The sequence below is a fragment of the Nuphar pumila genome, chromosome 1, assembly GCF_984573655.1.
Source record: "Nuphar pumila chromosome 1, dmNupPumi1.hap1.1, whole genome shotgun sequence".
NCBI classification, from domain to species: domain Eukaryota; kingdom Viridiplantae; phylum Streptophyta; class Magnoliopsida; order Nymphaeales; family Nymphaeaceae; genus Nuphar; species Nuphar pumila.
The window spans coordinates 134,249,290-134,267,702 of record NC_143249.1 but is presented as its reverse complement, the minus strand read 5'-3'; positions in this window follow the sequence as shown (position 1 = coordinate 134,267,702).

Below are 18,413 nucleotides of genomic sequence, written 5' to 3'. Positions count from 1 at the left end.
GATAGCTGAAATTAAATATCTTTTAGGGATTGTCGGGAGGTTCATCGCATCTGCCTTCATCTCGACAGTGCTTTGGACTTTCCCTGGAAGGATCCGTCGCAAACTCCGTCATCTTGGAGATGTTTCGAATCTTCTTTGGCCCCGGGGGTCTACTCGCTTAATTCGCCTTCATCTTGACGACAGGTGAGAGATCCCTTTTGCGGATATTTAATTGCAGCTTGAGGAGACAGGGCTTGGATAAATGCTCTCTTTTCTAGCTCTCAGGATATTTTCACTGCCTTATTTTACAGGAATAATCTTTAAAGATGCGCCATTGACTGCGATCAATATAAAGCATTTATGGCTTTGCAATAACACTGAATCTTCTTTGCTGGCCATATCGAGGATTTATCCTTCATCCTTTTGGTTGGCCAATAGAAAGCATTTGAAGTTTTGAATCTCTTTTCGCAAAAGCTTCACTCTTTTGGAAGTAATGCTGAAGATAGACTAAGGTAAGGGTTTGTATAATAAAGTTTTTGAAATCAACAAATAATTGATTGACAAATTGACAAAATTTTCTTGAAATCTTGGGTGAAAGTGAGCATTTGAGGTCCGGTTTAACACATCTGTGACGAAAATTATCCTCTCCTTTCGCCAAAGGAGGCATCTATCAGTTTACTGGGAACAATATCAGTTCAATTAAGAACGACCATCGGTTCGTTGAGAACTATATCAGTTCAATTAAGAACAACCATCGCTGGAAATAATATCAGTTCAATGAAGAACGACCATCGGTTCATTTGGAACACTATCAGTTCAATGAAGAACAACTATCAGTTCGCTTGGGAACACTATCAGTACGATGAAGAACGACTATCAGTTCGCTTGGGAACAATATCAGTTCAATTAAGAACGACCATCGGTGGGAATAATATCAGTTCAATTAAGAACGACCATCGGTTCGCTGGAACACTATCAGTTCACTGGAAACACTATCAGTTCAATGAAGAACGACTATCAGTTCACTGGGAACACTATCAGTTCGATGAAGAACGACTATCAGTTCACTTGGAACACTATCAGTTCAATGAAGAACGACTATCAGTTCACTTGGAACACTATCAGTTCTATGAAGAACGACTATCAGTTCACTTAGGAACGCTATCAGTTCACTGAAGAACGAGGATCATTATAGAGAGTTGGATTACTTTTATGAATGGTTTCAGGATTATCCCCTTATCCTGAATGGAGAATGGAAATTGGATGACCTGGCGGTCGAAATTGAGAATTTTGGTAGTTTAAAAATTGGAGATTGGATGACCCGAAGGTCGAAATTGAAGAATTATGGAAAATGATTCAGGTTTATCCCTTAACCTGAAGGGGAAATGTTGATGTAAATTTAATGCAAATGAATATGATTAAATGCAAATTGATGTAAATGAATGCAGAATTAATGCAAATAAGTGCATATATATGCAAAATGAGAGATTGGTTTATCCTGCCTGCATACAGGATGTTTTGAGGTAAAGATAAATTTTCAAAAAAAAATGCCCCAGTGTGACTGGGGAGGAAAAATTTTGAATAATAAAAAAAAAGATAATTGACAAGCTTCTTGATTAATATACGTCCTCAAGATCATTCCTCACAAGAGAGACATTTTGAAAAGGAGGAAGAAGCAAATAAGATGGCGCCAAGCTATTGAAAAATTCGATGACTTTATTGATGCTTTAAAATCAAGGAAGGAGAATGGGATTACATTATTATTTTTGAAAAAGCAAGATAAAAAATGGGAAATTGTTGGCATTGTCATCTTCTGGAATGATTGTGGAAAAAGCTTAGTCAGGATGACTAGTCCTCTTTTCCATCTTCAACAAGGAGCTTCTTGTCAATGCAGTCTTGAACAATGTTCTTAAGGACGAAGCAGTTTTCTGTATCATGCCCTACTGCTCGATGAAATTTGCAAAACTGTTCTTTGAATCTGCCCATAATTGCTGGAGGATAGCTGGCTTTAGGCAACCGAACAAGGTCTTTCTCAAGCATATACTCGAGTGTACTCTCGAGTGTCTGATCCAGAGGGGTGAATTCTCGATCAGTTCTCCAGTCTTTGCGCTTTGATTTTTCCTGATCTTTCTTTTGATGCTGAGGGCTGGATTGGAGAGGTTTATCACTGTTGATGTCCTTCCCTTTATGCCTTTTGATTCTCTCCAAACTGTTGCCATGATCATTCTTGTTGCCTTTGCTATTGTTGAAAGATTTGGCCGCAAAAGTGAAGTGAGCCTTCTTTTTGGCATCTTGACTGTTTCTTGCAATGGTAAGGCCTTCATAGACTCCATTCTCTACTCCCATTTCGAGCCATTCAGCTCGTTCAATGAGTTCAACGAAAGACTTGGAGGGTGAGGTAGAGATTAATCCTCTTAGAGGTTGCGAAAAATTGTTGAGGATTAAGGATAAAGCATGTCTTTCTGATATAGGATCCATCATTTTGTTGCAGGTCTCTCTCCATCTGCGAATGAAGTCCCTTGCCTTTTCATTTTCATTTTGTCTTAGATTGCAGAGATGGCTCAATGTTGGGAGTGCTTCAGTATTGAACAGAAATCGCTCAATGAATAGGTTGACCACCTTATCGAATTCTCGCAGCTCAATTGGATTGATATGCTCGGAGTACCACTTGGCGGCAGTGCCTTCTAAGCTACGAGGAAAATAGAGAAATAGGGCCCTATTGTCTCTCTTGAATTTGGAACATTCGACGAAGAACATGGCGAGATGGGCTTTCGGGTCACCAGAACCATCGAACTTGATGAACTTGCGAGGCAGATTTTCCAGATCTTCGTCTCCTTCTAAGCCATCATAAAAATCTTCGCTAGTGAAGACTTTCTTGCCCTTGTCGCGAGCTTGCAGGTCTTTAACAACTTTGGCCATTTCTTTGAACTGTGACTGCAGGGGCTCTTCTGCAACTTGATTCTTTGATTTGCGACTCCTCCTTTGTTTTTTGCCTTGTTTCTGAAATACCGGAGGCACCTCATATTCTTCATTGGTGTCTTCCTCTGATTCTGATTCATCTGATATTTCTTCTGGCTGAATTTGCTTCTTGGAGTTCTTCTTATCCTTGTGCCCATGGAACTTCTCTCTGAATGGGTTCTTCTCTACACTGGTCCCAGCCTGTTCACTCATCATTTTGGTCATCATTTTCTGGAACATAGCATACATCTGTGGGTCTATGCCATCCTCCTCTTGTTGTTGATCTTGATTCACGGGATGATCCATTTCGCCTTCTGAGGCTGAGGAGTGCTTTGATGATGTGGTTCTTCTTCCTGACCTTGTTCGAACTATCAAATATTGAGGATGCTCTCTCTGCAGGATGAAGTCTTGATTAGACTCTAAGGAAATTTTGGATTGGAAAAAAAAATGATTATTGACGATATGGTAGACAATTGGAAGAATATCCCATTACTAGGGATGGAGTCGTCGCTGAAATCACGACAATTGTGTTGTCATTCTTTGTAAGAGAAATAACAACGAAAAATGTGCCTTGTTACCTAGGCGAGGTCGTCAACCACGAGAAAAAAAAACACCATTTTGAAGGAAAGAGATATTTCTTGGAAAAACAATCCGCAAATGGATTTAGAACAAGGAGAAGGCAAGTGGGTAAACAATTTTCACCGCAATAGTCAAGGTATGCACGAGGAAAATAAGATGAAGAATTTTTGCAAATAGACAAAAGAATTGAAAATCCAATGAGAGAAAACATATGATTTTGGAAAATTGCAGGCAGGATAAAAATGCAGCTGGAAATTCGAGATCCAGTAGAACGGAAGAAGGAAAAATCACCTGGAGTTTTGAAAGAAATTGGATATTTGGGAAAATCATCCAGGGTTTGAGAAAATAAAAGGAAAAGATGAGAATATGGATATTTGAAAATATTTTGGAAAAATGTAAGAAAATAGAGGTAATATACGAACAATCACATCCTGCACAAACATTTATGCACATACAACACTCCCTATAAGGTTGACTCTAGATGCATTATTTTGAAAACAGTTGTAGGACCCTAATCCTAACTCTAGGTTCAGATCATCTTTGTCCAATCCAGTTATGCCGATATACCCAAACCGAAATCCGAGGTACGTGGCATATAATTTAAACTCCGGTTCTAAGGTAAGGTTTTCCAACATCCTTGAGCGCCTACCGATATACTTCGGACTGTGGCCCGCGGTACATGGTAGGGGGGTGTTAACCCAAATAATTGGCCCAGTTGTGAGGCTCTGTCCCGAACTAGGGTTCTGGAAGAGAGCCCAGCAACGTGAAGACTGGGTAACGATAGGTAATGGAGGTTTTGAAAAAAATGATCACATGCAAGAAATAGATGGCTCTAAATCCTAGAGAGATAGACTTTTGAAAATCTTTGAAGAAGCATACATTGTTTACATTCAGATCCTAAATTGAGGAGAGTTGTATTTAGACCTAAGTCTATGTGAGCATGAAAATTTCTCCTCAATCTGGTCCTACCAAACCATGCCTAAGCTATATGCGGTCAATGTCAGCTAGGTCCAAATCTAGGTTCCTAGGTTCGCATGATATCAAAAGTAAAGAGCTGACATTTTGTGAACATAATTTCAATAATTGAACTAAATCAAGCACAATTTTGACCAAACGAGGACAGGTCCCATCACGGTCGCCAAACCTGTTTTGAGGTAAAAATTTTCCCGTCTTCCCTTCCTTGCGGAAGAGAGTGGGAAATGCTTTCGCGATTCAAACTTGACCGGATTTTGGAAATTGTTTGAAATACTCGCCTCCGTTTTGAAAATTGCGGGAAAATCCATGGTATGGGGCTCGACCTGTCGGTACGAGGTTCGACCGTTCCTGCCGCCTTTAACAGGGGTAATCGAACCAAGGACCAAAATTATGCTTGACTTAGTAAAATCATTGAAATTATGTTCTATCCTAAATGCACAGAGAATTCAGGCATGTGCTATGAGATTTGGTAAAATATAAGTTGGAAAACTATGATGTATGCTTAGAAAATATTTAAAGTTGAAAAGTAGTTCTTAGGAAAAGATGGAAATCAATCTCTCAGAAAAACTCAGACGAAGAAGGTTTGAAATCTCGAGAAAGTTTATAAAGAGTTGGAAAATCTTGAAGAAGAGAGAATCTCGAGAAAATCTTGAGAAAGTTTATAAGGACTTGGAAAATCAAAAAAAAATGAGAATATCGAGAAAATCTTGAGAAAGTTTATCAGATTTGAAAATTCATGAAGAAATGGGAATCTCAGAAAAATTTTGAGAAAATTTTGAGAAAGTTTAAAAAGACTTGGAAATCCATGAAGAAATGAGAATCTCGGGAAAATTGGAAGGAATTCTTGAGAAAAGATGAATACTTGAAAGGAAAGAACTTCTCAGGAAAACTTGGACTTGGAGAATTTTCTTAGGGAAATGATGGAAATTTTGTAGGAAAACTCTTTGGAGAAGGAAATTCAGAACTTGGGAATTTGAAATCCTGAGAATCTGGTTTTTTGAAATATCTGAAAATCAATTTGGATTTTTGAGAAATTGAGAAATTCCTTTGAAAAGAATCTTAAGGAAATAGCTTTTTAAGGAAAATCACAGGAAAACATTTGATTTGGGAAATCCAACTCCGAATATCATCATAGTTTCTTGAGAAAATCGATCCCATGAAATGAAAATCTTTTGAGAAAATCATGAAAAAAAAAACAAATGATGCAGATGGTTTGAATGAATGAATGCACTTTTGAAAATATTTCTGAAAAATTTGTTGGAAAAATGTGGATTAATCCAAAGTAAATCCTTCACATATTCTGACTGTGGCCATGAATATATTCAGGGTTTATTTGAATTAATTCACAATATTTTGAAAACATTGGAAATATGAGGTGCATTTTCAAGATAGCCTAAGAGTGTAGGCTCAATGTGACTGGTAGAGAGATGATGGATCTGGGTCTCGTCCATATTCCGACTAGGGCCGTAAATATGGATTCCACCGAGTTCATCAACTCTCTAAGAGTTGGTGCACGTGTCATTCGTGTTCATCCACGGTGAATTTAGAAAATTGAGATATATGCATAAGAGAATCAGGATATTACTGAAATCAAACTATATGAGATGCGGCCTAATCTAAGCAGTAAAAGTCAATCTTATTCCAAGGTTTACATTGGATTATTACATTGCATAACATAAAGTAAAAGAAAATTGAAATGGAGCCAAGGAATCTGCATCTTCTAGATTTTCCTGCAAAATGAGAGTTAGTACAAAATAACCAAGGAAATGAACATATATACTATATATAACAAAGATATACAAACAAATGTAGAAATACTTGAATTTATGATGAATGATATATGATAATGAAGATATATTTACAAAAAGTAAGAGAAAAGAAAATATATGTGATGACAAGTGCACATGAAGGGATATATACATATATATATATAAGTATATATATATACATATATATATACATATATATACATATATATACATATATACATATATACGTATACATATAGGTAGATATACGATAGATATACATATATATAGATATATATATACATATAATGAGAAAATATATAGGTTTAATGGAAACTCCATATAATGGGTAAAACCAGAAATTACAGGTATATATAGTTTCTGTAGGGGATTTCACAAGGCTGTAATTCCCAAATTACATGACAATTTCCAATAAAAATGGGTATGGAGCTTCCCTATATATCAATAATGACGCGTGCAAAAGATGGCCAGAAAATCATGAACGGATATTAAAATATCCATCCATGAAAGTGGCCGAATATCAAGACTGCACTCCTGCAGAAAAGGGAAGGGTATGGGTATAAAAGCATACTGTGAAAGTGCTGTGAAAAGCACAAGGGAGATGTGATCATTTACAAAACTTAACAGGGTAAAATTATAATGATACAACTTGATAGACCTAAACACTATACAAATTTGTACATATGCCCATGAATGAGTGTAAACATCAACAAAGCACATGATATGCAGATGCTTCCAAAGGCATCAAAAGCCAGTTGCAGCTTGAGCTTGAGCATTTTGTTTTCTAGAGTCTTATTGTAGCTTTTTTTTTTAGTAAATACATCAGATTCTGTTATAAATTCCTAAGTCTGGCTTCATCAAACTGTTTGCAATCAGTCAACCTTATCTTCTTATATGGCTATACAGTTGTTTGTAGACTATACTCAAACAACTTACTAATGCTAAAACTGTTTTGAAAGGATTTAACAAACTGGAAACATTTGACATATTGAGAGCTCAAACACTGATGTACGTAGCTGAAAGAGAACAAAACAAATGGCCTACAAGGATGCATAGCATGCTAGAATGTTAAAAAAAAAACAGGAAACATAAATATGACATACAGGATGCCAATGACATAGCAGAGGGGGTAGGCTTATGAGAATAAGAAACATGATTAGACGTCAAAACCATGTAAACTTTTACCAGCTTTGAAGAAAAAAAAATTGAAAATAACTGGAGACATTCAAAACAGCATAACTACTGTTAGACTAAAAAAATTCAAACAGAATGGGACGTTAATATGGTTACAGGATATGTAATGCTAATATTATCAATGACATTTTAATATACACAATGCAGCATCTCTGATAAACAAGGTGAGAAATACACCCACCTGGTATTGCCGAAATCAGTAATAAGCTGGAATAAAACATGAAGAGATAATGTTCATAACATTTTTTTTTTTGATGGGGAAAGAGGAAATAGCACAGGTCAAACAGGGTATGGCTCACCTTGAAACAGAAACGTTGATTTCTCCTTTGTTTTTGCAGCTGGGAGGCTTTTCAGAGATTACTTTTTAAGGATACAAGATTTTGATGGGGTCGTTAGACCTCCTTCTATTGTAGACAACAGGAAGGTTGATGGGTCTTCCGCTGAGGGACTGAAGAAAGGGGTAGTGACCGTATGGTTAATACTGAAGGGGCTGAAGAGAAAGAGGGATTTGTTGAATCCCCTGCTGCTAGGTGATCTGCGGCTAGCTTGAAGGAAGGAGGGAGCGGAAATGGCCGATCTCTCTGCTGGTGGGTTAAAAAAAAAAATACGACGGATGGGTTGAAAAGAATGTCCACACGCTGGCTGGAACTTCTGCTATTGAGTTGAAGAAGATGATGCTAGTGGTGGCCTCTCCTACGGCTGGGCTGAAGAGAGGCAGCAATCCGTTGCATTCTTAGTTGGGCTGAAGATGGTTGAAACGCAGATCCTGGAGATGCTCCCCTGTGGCTGGAGCTGAAGAGGATCGAATGTTGATGGTGGAAGACCTCCGGCTAGGGCTGAGGATGGTTGAAACGCAGATTCATGGAGATGCTCCCTCTTTTACTGGTGGGCTGGAGGAGATGCAGATGGCTGGAGGTGGCTATCCCGCGGTTGGGGGTTGAAGAAGGATCGGATGGGCCTTTCTCTTTCAGAACCCCTACAAAAACCCCCCAAAAAAAAATCTCAATCCCCCTCTCTCGTTCAATGGTTGCCCTCTCTTTCAATCAATAGCTGGGTCTTTTAAAGACCTTCAGCCTCTTTCCTCAAAAACAAAAAAAACGCAGTCCTCTTTTAAGAGCTCCGTTATGTTTTTAAAACTTTTGAAAACTGAGATTTTGAAAATCAGTCGTTTTCCAAAAGGGGCGCATCTTATGTTTTTCAAAAAAAAAAATTTATTTCATTTACCTAAGTTTTGGGTAAAATGAATGTTTTTTTTTTTTGGAAAGTTTGGCTGTGGCGCCGTTTTGGGGCTGTTTCTTTTAAAAAAATGAATAGTAAATAAAAGAAATAAATAAATAAAATAAAAAAATAAAAAGAATAAAATTAAATTGGAGATGCCACCTCAGCCAATTTTTTTTTTTTAAATTCTTTTTGAAAATAAAGTTTTATTTTGTTTTAGCAAATCTTTTATTTTCAAGTGGAGTGCCGCAAATGTGTGGGCCCACTACTTTAGAACATAACATAAAAAAATAAAATAAAAATAAGAAAATAAAAAAGAAGAGGAATTTACGAAATTGGTGCCATCTCCGGGTGGGTCCCACTTGAGAATAAGATACTTACCTGAGAGTATGAGTATGATGCTAGTTCAAAGGTGGGTCCCGCTCCATTTATTTGAAAATACGAGATAAAACATTATTTGTTTTCAAGAATTTGAAAAAAATTGGTTTTTCAGGGCAAAAAAAAATATGGATAAATGTAAAAAAAAAATTGTAAAGAGATTTAAAAAAGTTTTGAGATAAAATCTTTAAAATCAATATCCAAAATATCCAGATTGTTTTTCTTGAGAAAATTTTTGTAATTCAAAGTCCTGGGGTAAAATGGGAAAGATTGGCAATTTTGAAAACCCAGGGTTTTAAAAATCAATTTTGAAAAGTTTAAAAATCAAATCTGGATGGACAATTTTGAAAATCATGAGTTCTGGATCTCAAACTCACATGCTATGCAGTGAAATGATGCAATGCTATGCACAGACATGTTCTATGAAATGTCACTCTGAGCTCGGACTTGGAAATTTTTGCTTTTTGTCCAAAAAAAGGATTTTGAAATTTTGCCATTTGAAGATGTCTCTGAACCTAAATATGGAAATTTTGAGGCTCAAGAATGAAATTTTGGACTTTCTGCAAGGTTTAATCTCAGAAAATGACCATTTTGCCCTTCATTGCTTCCGGAGAACTGAAATGTGCCAATTGAGGGCAATGTCAGGGAGGTGAGTGAAAATTTGGGGTGTTTACAGTGACACGTGTCCTATACTTTTTCTGAAAGAAGCTACGAGTGACATGTGTCACTTACTTTTCTGAGAAAAGTAAGGAGAGACATGTGTCATCCTGCTTTTTCTGAAGGAGGGAGAGATTGACACGTGTCCTCTGCAGGAGACACACTTCAACTGGTGCCACCTCAGGGGAGACAAGCTTTACTTTTTCTGAACAGGACAACACATGACACGTGGCATCTCATGGTAACCTTGGAATGACACATGGCACAGGGTGAAGATGGTGGACACTGACACGTGGCATGGAATGAAGAGGATGTCTAATGACATGTGGCGGCATCTTAAGGTGGCCCCACACTGACACGTGTCGGAGGATGGAAGGAGAGAGAAAATGACAAGTGGCGCCAATCCAGGGACAAGCCTCCTATATTTTTGGATTTTTTCAAAATTCAGGTTTTTCAAAAGAAAAGCCTATGTGACACCACCTCAACGTGGGTCCCACATTGCTTCTTTATTGAAATAAGGACAAGACAGTAAATCCTTTTTTTTGGAATTTTCATAAAATCTAGACTAATTGGCAAAACAGAGATTTTGAAAAGAGTTGGCCCCTGTAGGGCAATTTTGTAAAAGGAAGATATTTGAAATTGTCAAAAGGGCAAATTTTGAGATAAGGTGGCTGAAATCCATATTGAAAACTATCCAGATTGTTTTCTTGATAAAATATTTTGAAATTCAGAGTCCTGGGGGTAAAATGGGAAGAATTGATAATTTTGAAGACCCAGGGTTTTGAAATTGATTTAAAAAAGAGTTGAAAGTCAAATCTGGATTGAAAATTTTGAAATCGAGAGTTCTGGACCTCGAAATGACATGTTGTGCAGTGATATGAAATGTTCATGCAATGCTATGCAATGACATGTCTTATGAAATGTAATCCTGAACCGGGCTTTGGAGATTCTCGTCTCCTATCAGGAGTAGAATTTTGAACATCTGAGCCAAAAATAGAGAAATTTTGAGAGTTGCATATGCAATTTAGACTTCTGTAAGGTCTGGGCTCAAAAAATGACCATTTTGCCCTTCAGCGATTTTCGAGGAGGAGTTGTGTTTGGTGGAAATGTCGGGGAGGTGAGTGAAAATTTGGGGTGTTTACAGTGAGGAAAACTGAACTAAATAACTTGCAGAAAGTAAATACATATATATTTGTAGAAATTAGGAGTCATGACATCGTTCTACATGACGACAATCTTAAATGCATAATTTAAATTACAGAAAGTAGGAGCCTTGGCATCGTTCGATGCAACGATAATCTTAAAAGTATAATATAAATTAGAGAAAGTAGGAGCCTTGGCATTGTTCGACGCAACAGAAATCTTAAAAGCATAATTTAAATTGCAAAAAGCAGGAGCCTTGTCATTAGAGGTGGCAATCGGGTCGGGTTGGCGGGTCAGCATACCTCAACATGAACCTGACCCGTTTATTAAACGGGTCGGCTGTGGTAAACACGAACCCGACCCATTTATTAAATGGGTAACCTGACACAGCACAGTTAAACCATTTAATAAACAGGTCGGGTCAGGTAAATGGGCTGGCGGGTTAGGGGCGGGGTTGGCGGTTCGGGTTCGGGTAAATAGGTTGGCGGGCGGGTCGGGGTCGGGTAAACGGGTTGGTGGGCGGGTCAGGTTCAGGCAAACGGGTTGACCCGCTCGCCTAACCCGCTTATTAAACAGGTCAACCGGGTTGATGGGTTGGCGTACCCCTAACATGAACCCGACCCGTTTAATAAACGGGTTAGGCGGGTCGACCTGTTTATGACACGAACCCGTTTAAGCAAAACCCAAACTCGGCTAAGAAGAGGGTTGGCGGGTCGTGTCAGATTTTGCCACCCCTACTTGTCATCATTCGACGTGATGACAATCTTAAAAGCATAAGCAAATACATATATATGTAATATACAGAAAGAATGAGTCTTGGCATCGTTCGACGCGACGATAATCTCAAATACATATATACTGCAATACACAAGAGCTTTTATCATAAATATTCAACGATAGTTGCAAGGAGATGCGCGTGAACACCAAAGTATCGCAAAGGACGTAAACCAAGGACTAGGGTCAAATACTACTTCAGAATGTATACAATATATAGCACAACACAAATCATCAAATACTTGAGAGAGAGTGATCGTTGAATATTATCATCGCAAAATTTTTCCCTCCCTCTGCGAGAGAGAGAGAGAAACGATTCTGCGAGTCAAACTCGACCAAAGTTTTGAAAATTGGTTTTGAAAAGTACTCGCCTCCATTTTTGAAATTTTGCAGGAAAACTCCATGGAATGGGATCCGCCTGTCGGTGCGAGGTTCAACTGTTTCTGGCACCTTTACCAGGGGTAATTGAACCAAGGATCAAGAGTGTGCTTTAACTCGACTCAAATGTCTAAATCATGTTCTATTTTCCTAAAATGCACAGAGAATCAGGCATATGCTATGGAGTTTTAAAAAGATGCACATTTTGAGAAATATGATGTTTGCTTGGAATATTGAAATGTGCTTGGAAAAATGCTTGGAAAAGGAATTCTTGCGAAAATCATGAATTTCATTGGAAATCAGAAATTGCATTGAAAATTAACTTTTGAAGGAAAAATTGATTCTCAAGAAAACTGAAACTTTGAGAAAATCGATTTTGAGATTTGGATTTGAAATAAAAATCAATTTCTGAAGAGGAATTAAGAATTCTGAGAAAACCAATTTCAGAAACAAATCAAGGATTTTGAGAAAAGCAATTTTGGAGCTTTGAACTTTGAAATTGAGAATGTTAAAACATTGGGAAATAAAGATTTGAACTATGAAATATTTAAAGTATCATTTGAAAGCTCAGAGTTCTGAGAAAATCATTTTCTGAGAAAGACTTAGAAAATTCTGACAAAATTGATTTATCTGAATTGAATTGAAAGCATATGATTGTTTGAAATGATTGAAATCAATGGATATGGATTTGAGAGATATTTTTTTGAGGAATTGGAAAAATTCTTTTGAGTTTTTGAGAAATGCAATGCATTTTTGAAGTTAGCCAAATAGTGTAGGTAGAATATGGCTAATACGAAGATCACAAATCTGGGTTTCATTCGTATTCTGACTATGGCCATAAATACTAATTTCACCGAGTTTGTCAACTCCCTAAGAGCTTGTGCACGTGCCATTCGTGTCAACCATAGTGGATTTGGAAAAACGTGCATGAATCATACATTCATCAGATATTGAAATTGCGAAAGCAAACTATATGCAATGCAAATCCTATTCTATGCAGAAATTTAACTCTTATTCCAAATTTACAACTTGATATTTACATTGAATAAAATAAAAATAAATAAAAGTCTTCTTCCTGAATATTCCTGCAAAACTGGAAAAAAGTTAGCACAGAAATGTAGGATTATCTGAATTTATCCAAAAATATTGGGAAATTATCGGATATTATCCAGATGTAAACCCTGATGCATACCTCCCTGATATAAACATAAGAAATAAGTGACGAAAATTCAAAGAATAAGACTTAGAAATTTGAAATTGGAGTGAAAATGACGAAACTGCCCCTGATAGCAAGATTATGGCCTTAAAATGAGGGTTTTTAGAAAGATATTTTGTAAAAATAAGATTTTGAAATTCAAATCAAGATTAAATCAAATACAAGATGATATGATATGATGTAAATATGAAAATTGAAGTTTAGAAATTCAAAATTGAGAAAAAATGACAAAATGCCCCTGATAGCAAGACTATGGCCTTGAAATCAGGGTTTTCAGAAATAATTTTTGTAAAATGGGGATTTTCAAATTCAAATAAATGCAAATGATGTGGAAATCAACTATGATATGATATGAGATGATAATATACATATTAAAACCCTAAAAATGCAAAAATATATGAAAACACTAAATTTTGCATGAATTTCGCTTTTGATTTTAAAAGTTACCTAACACATAAGACAAATGAACTTACAATTGGCTCAAATTTGGCATGGACACCTAGACTAACCTTAAGAACAGAATAAAATCTGAAAATCTATTTTTTTGGTATTTTTTAATATGAAAATTAATTAAAAATCATAGAAAAATAAGATTTTTGCCCTTTAGCCTAATGACAGTCAGGTTTAAGGTACTAACCTACCATAGAAATGCACCAAATTTTATGGGGTGACATAGGATAGTTAGGCAAGCATTTTTTTCTTTTACATTATTGGGATTTGACCTATGTTCGGAGATCTACAGCTCTGGTAAGATCGGTCAGAATCTGATGACTCTAGAACTGGAGGCAGACTGACAAGGATTCACAAAAAATCAAGGAAAATGCAGACAGTGGCCAAAATGGCTGAAATTTTATAAGGAGGTCCCTTACACACCAAGGAACAATTCCTATTTTGAAAGTTTTGGCATTGGACTTATGGTTACAGAGGACACAGAGGATTATCAGACCTCTAATTCTGATAAAATTAAAATGATAGAGAATTAACTAGTGAAATTGTAAAATCTGGAAAAATAAAAATTAGAGTCCTAAAAATCCTAAAATTTTGGGAAATGATAGAGGAGTTCATGAAGAACAACTCCTTTTTTGATAGTTGGAGCATCCGACCTACGGATTGGAGTGCCATAGTAGATTAAGGTCGGTCTAGACCCTGACAAACGTATAACAAGATTTTCACAGGGGTCTGAAAAACCCGAATTTTGAAAGGATCTAAATCCTTTTAGAAAAATCCAGAAAAATACATGAAACTAATATATTCCTCCACAGATCTAGTGTATTTTTTAGAGAGTGATTCAGATCTCCCATGGGGGAGATCTCGAACCACCAAGTCTGCTACAGTGGCATCTGAAATTTCAAGAGGGTTTGAAACCCAATTTGGGATTTTATTTGTTTAATGGAGTTCAAAAACCCAAATGGATTTGGGTTTTTTGAAGGGACTCACTAACACATACATGCATCTATCATGAAAATTTTAGAATTTATAAACAAAAATTTGAACATGAAATTATAACTGGAATTAACATAAAATCAAAACCTATAGATTTCTGGGTAAATACTAATGAAGCTAAGAAGAGCAAAAGAAAAGATACTAAAACTAATTAAACCAAACACCTAAGGTATATGATTTTCATGAAAATGATGCTTAAAGTGAAATAACCAAAAAAGAGAACAGGGAGATACAAATCATATGTTTTTTTTTTGCTATGAGAAGGGAGGATACGGCCCATGAACAGATCTTATTCTCCCATATAGCAAAAGCATAGCATATATAAAAAAAAATGAAGAGAGCCATATATCATATAGTGAAAATGGAGAGATCTTACCTTGGAGAAGGTGCTTGCGCTTGATCTGGCTGCAAAGGGGCTGCTACTGAAGATGGTGCTGCTACAATGGTGAAAACTAGAGACTGCTGCAAGGTTAAAGGTGAGCACTGGTTGTGGTAGAGAGGTTTGTTGCTACAGTTGGTGGTGCTACTGGAGATGACTGAAGATGAAGGAAGGATCGGTTCTCCAATGGAGGGCTACAGCAAGAGGAAGCTGCAATCATGAAGGATGGAGTCGTGGGATGTTGTGTGGTCTATTGGAGATGTTGTGGTAGTGTTGTGGTGAATAAGCTGCCATTGATAGAGGTGGAGGGCTACAGCCAGGTTAGTTGCTGCCTTGGAGACTGCTGGAGAAGATGCTACATTGGATGGAGGTGGTGAGGTGGTCAAGGAATGAGAGAGGGATCTGGAGAGAGGCTAAGGATAGCTGGGCATCCATTAGAGAAGAGAGAATATGAGAGAGAGGTCAAAGTGCCCAGCCGTGCAATGCTGCAGCTATGTGAGAGAGAATAGGAGAGAAGGGAGAGAGAATGAGAGGAAGAGAGTTTAAGAGAGAGAGAGGGAATTAGGGCTGAGAGGAGAGAGCAGCCAATACTTGTCCAGTTGTGTGATGTATTGTTATGGGAAATAGTAAGAGGAAAAAGAAGAAAGGCAAGAGGGGAAGAAAGAAAAAGGAAAGAAGAGGAAGAAGAAGAAAGAAGAGGAAGGGAAAAAAGAAGGAATGGGTTGTACGTGAATGAGAAGGAGAATGGAAAGAAAGAAGAGAGAGAAGAAAAGAAAGAAGAAAAGAAGGAGAAAGGAAAGGAAAAGGAGGAGGGAAAAGAAGAGAAAAGAAAGAAAATGGGAAAAGAAAAGGAAAATGGAAAGAAGGGAAATCTGAAAAAAAAAATTTATTTTTATTTTTTTATATATTTTTTTTACATGTGACGCCACCTTGGAGTGGGGCCCACATGGTTTGTTCTCAAAGTGGGCACCACATTGGAGTGGGCCCACACGATTTCTAAAAAAGGAAATGTTAAAATAAAAATCAAAAGCTACAATGTGACACCACTTAGAGTGGGTCCCACTTGTGACAAAAGCAAAAGGAGTAAAATGACTTTGTAAAATTTTTCAGAAAAACTTTTGGCTATTTTTGGCAGGTTTGAATTAAAACTCAAAATTTGAGATTCTATACCCCTTTGCAGAGTAGATCCAGTTTGAAATTTAAAAAATCAAGTTGAAAAGAATACAGATTGTTTTCTTGGGAAAATATTTCCAAATTTAGAATCCTAGGGGTAAAAATGTGAATTTTGGAAACCCAGGGTTTGAAATTGATTTTTGAAGACTTTAAAACTTGAATCTGGATTGGAATTTTCAAAACTGGAGTTCTGGATCTCGAAAATGAAATAAAATGTGATGAAATGTTATGAAATGATGAAAAATAATGAGAAATGATATGAAATGCCATGCAAAATGCTAACTCTGAATGAAGAATTTTAGGCATTAGACCCTGATTGACAGTTGTACCAGTTCAAAAAGTGGTAAAATTGATAAAAATGGTTCAAGAAATGGTTTTTTGTCTCTATCGAGCCAGAGTGACACTAAAAATTGAGGTTTGAGCTGGTTTGAACTGAAATGAACTGGATTAAGCTAGATTCTAAGGTTTGAGAACTCAAAGGGACTGACAAGATACTGACTCCACTCTTAGACTGAATTGTTAAGAAATGCTACCATTTTTAGAGAAATGGTCACAAGCTGGGTTTGAGCTGAAACTAAGATCAGTAATACTGAGATGAACTAAAACTGAAGCTCAAACACTAGCTCAACTGACTGGATTCAGCTCAATTTCAGCTAAATGAGCTGAAATGGGCTAAAATGGGCTCCTAGACACTTGGAAGTGGTTCTGAACTGAAACTGGAGCACTTAAACTTCTGGTGAGCTCAAGCTAAACTCAAAGGAATAGGACTGACTAGGAATGACTGACTCGGAGACAATTGGCTTGGATTTGAGTGAGAAATGAGCTCATTTCTGAAGAAATGATCCCATTTTGGCAGGAATGGTCAGAAATAAACATGGCATGTTCATTGTGAGCTCAGGTGAGCTTGAAATGATTGACATTCTAACTGTTCTGAGCTTGAGAATAAACTCGGTCGACTCTGACTGACATGGGTCTAGGATGACCTAGGGGTAAAATGGTAATCTCCTAAAATAGACTCAAGGTTGGACTCCTGTACTGACCTACCAGGGTTGGCATCTACACGAGGGGGGTTGTATGAGAATGGATGAAGAAAATTTGGGGTGTTTATAGATGCCCCTCTTTGCTACAAAATCGTTTTAGGGCCGAGCTTAGTGGCAAAGAAAAACACGCCAAATTTGGACTACATAAAAAAAATGCCCGAGTTAGAAGGATCTGACTAGGTATGAAGAAATTAGCCCTGATGAAAGTGGTAGGTATGAAATGGAGAATGATGAAAAAAGATTTATCTTGTAGAAGTGAAGTTCAGGTTTTTCCCTTAACCTAGATCGGACAGAAAATACCTCGTGTAGAAACGAGGCTCAGGCTTGACCCTTAACCTGATTAGGAAATGAAATACCTCATCAGAATGAGGCCCAGGTTTAACCGCTTAACCTGATCGAAAAATGAAATACCTCATCAGAATGAGGCTCAAGTTTAACCCCTTAACCTGATCGAGAAACGAAATACATCATCAGAATGAGGCTCAGGTTTAACCCCTTAACCTGATCGGGAAACAAAATACCTCATCAGAATGAGGCTCAGGTTTAACCCCTTAACCTGATTGGGAAACAAAATACCTCATCAAAATGAGGCTCAGGTTTAACCCCTTAACCTGATCAGAAAATGAAATTCCTCATCTGAATGAGGCTCAGGTTTAAACCCTTAATCTGATCGGGAAACGATGGAATCCTCAAAAGAAGAGACCATAATGGAACCTTCGGACTTGCGCACAATGAATCCGATAGGCGTTTTGCAAAAGGATGAAATTGGGGGTCCCTAAAGCTTGAAAAGGGGTTGATTTTGGGTGCCTTATTGCTGAGACTAAATAAATTTTGAATTTGATAACCTTTTGCAAGAAAAATGATTGGTGGTTCGAACCGAAATTGAACTGTCTATAGTGGGACAGTGGGGACATAGGAAAGTGTGTGAATCTGAGAGCCCAAGCGCTCAGATCATACAAAAAGAAGGGAAGGAATCTTGAAAACTCTCATTATCAAGTCCTAACAAGGGATGACAAATGGTGCTAGGATATGTCAAAAATGAACCTCAAGCTCTCACTTCACGCCAGGATAGCTATAAAATGTTGTCAAAATATTGAAAATTGTTGTTGATTCAAAGTAATTAAAAATGATGCACATTGGTGCGAAAATATTTCCTCTTT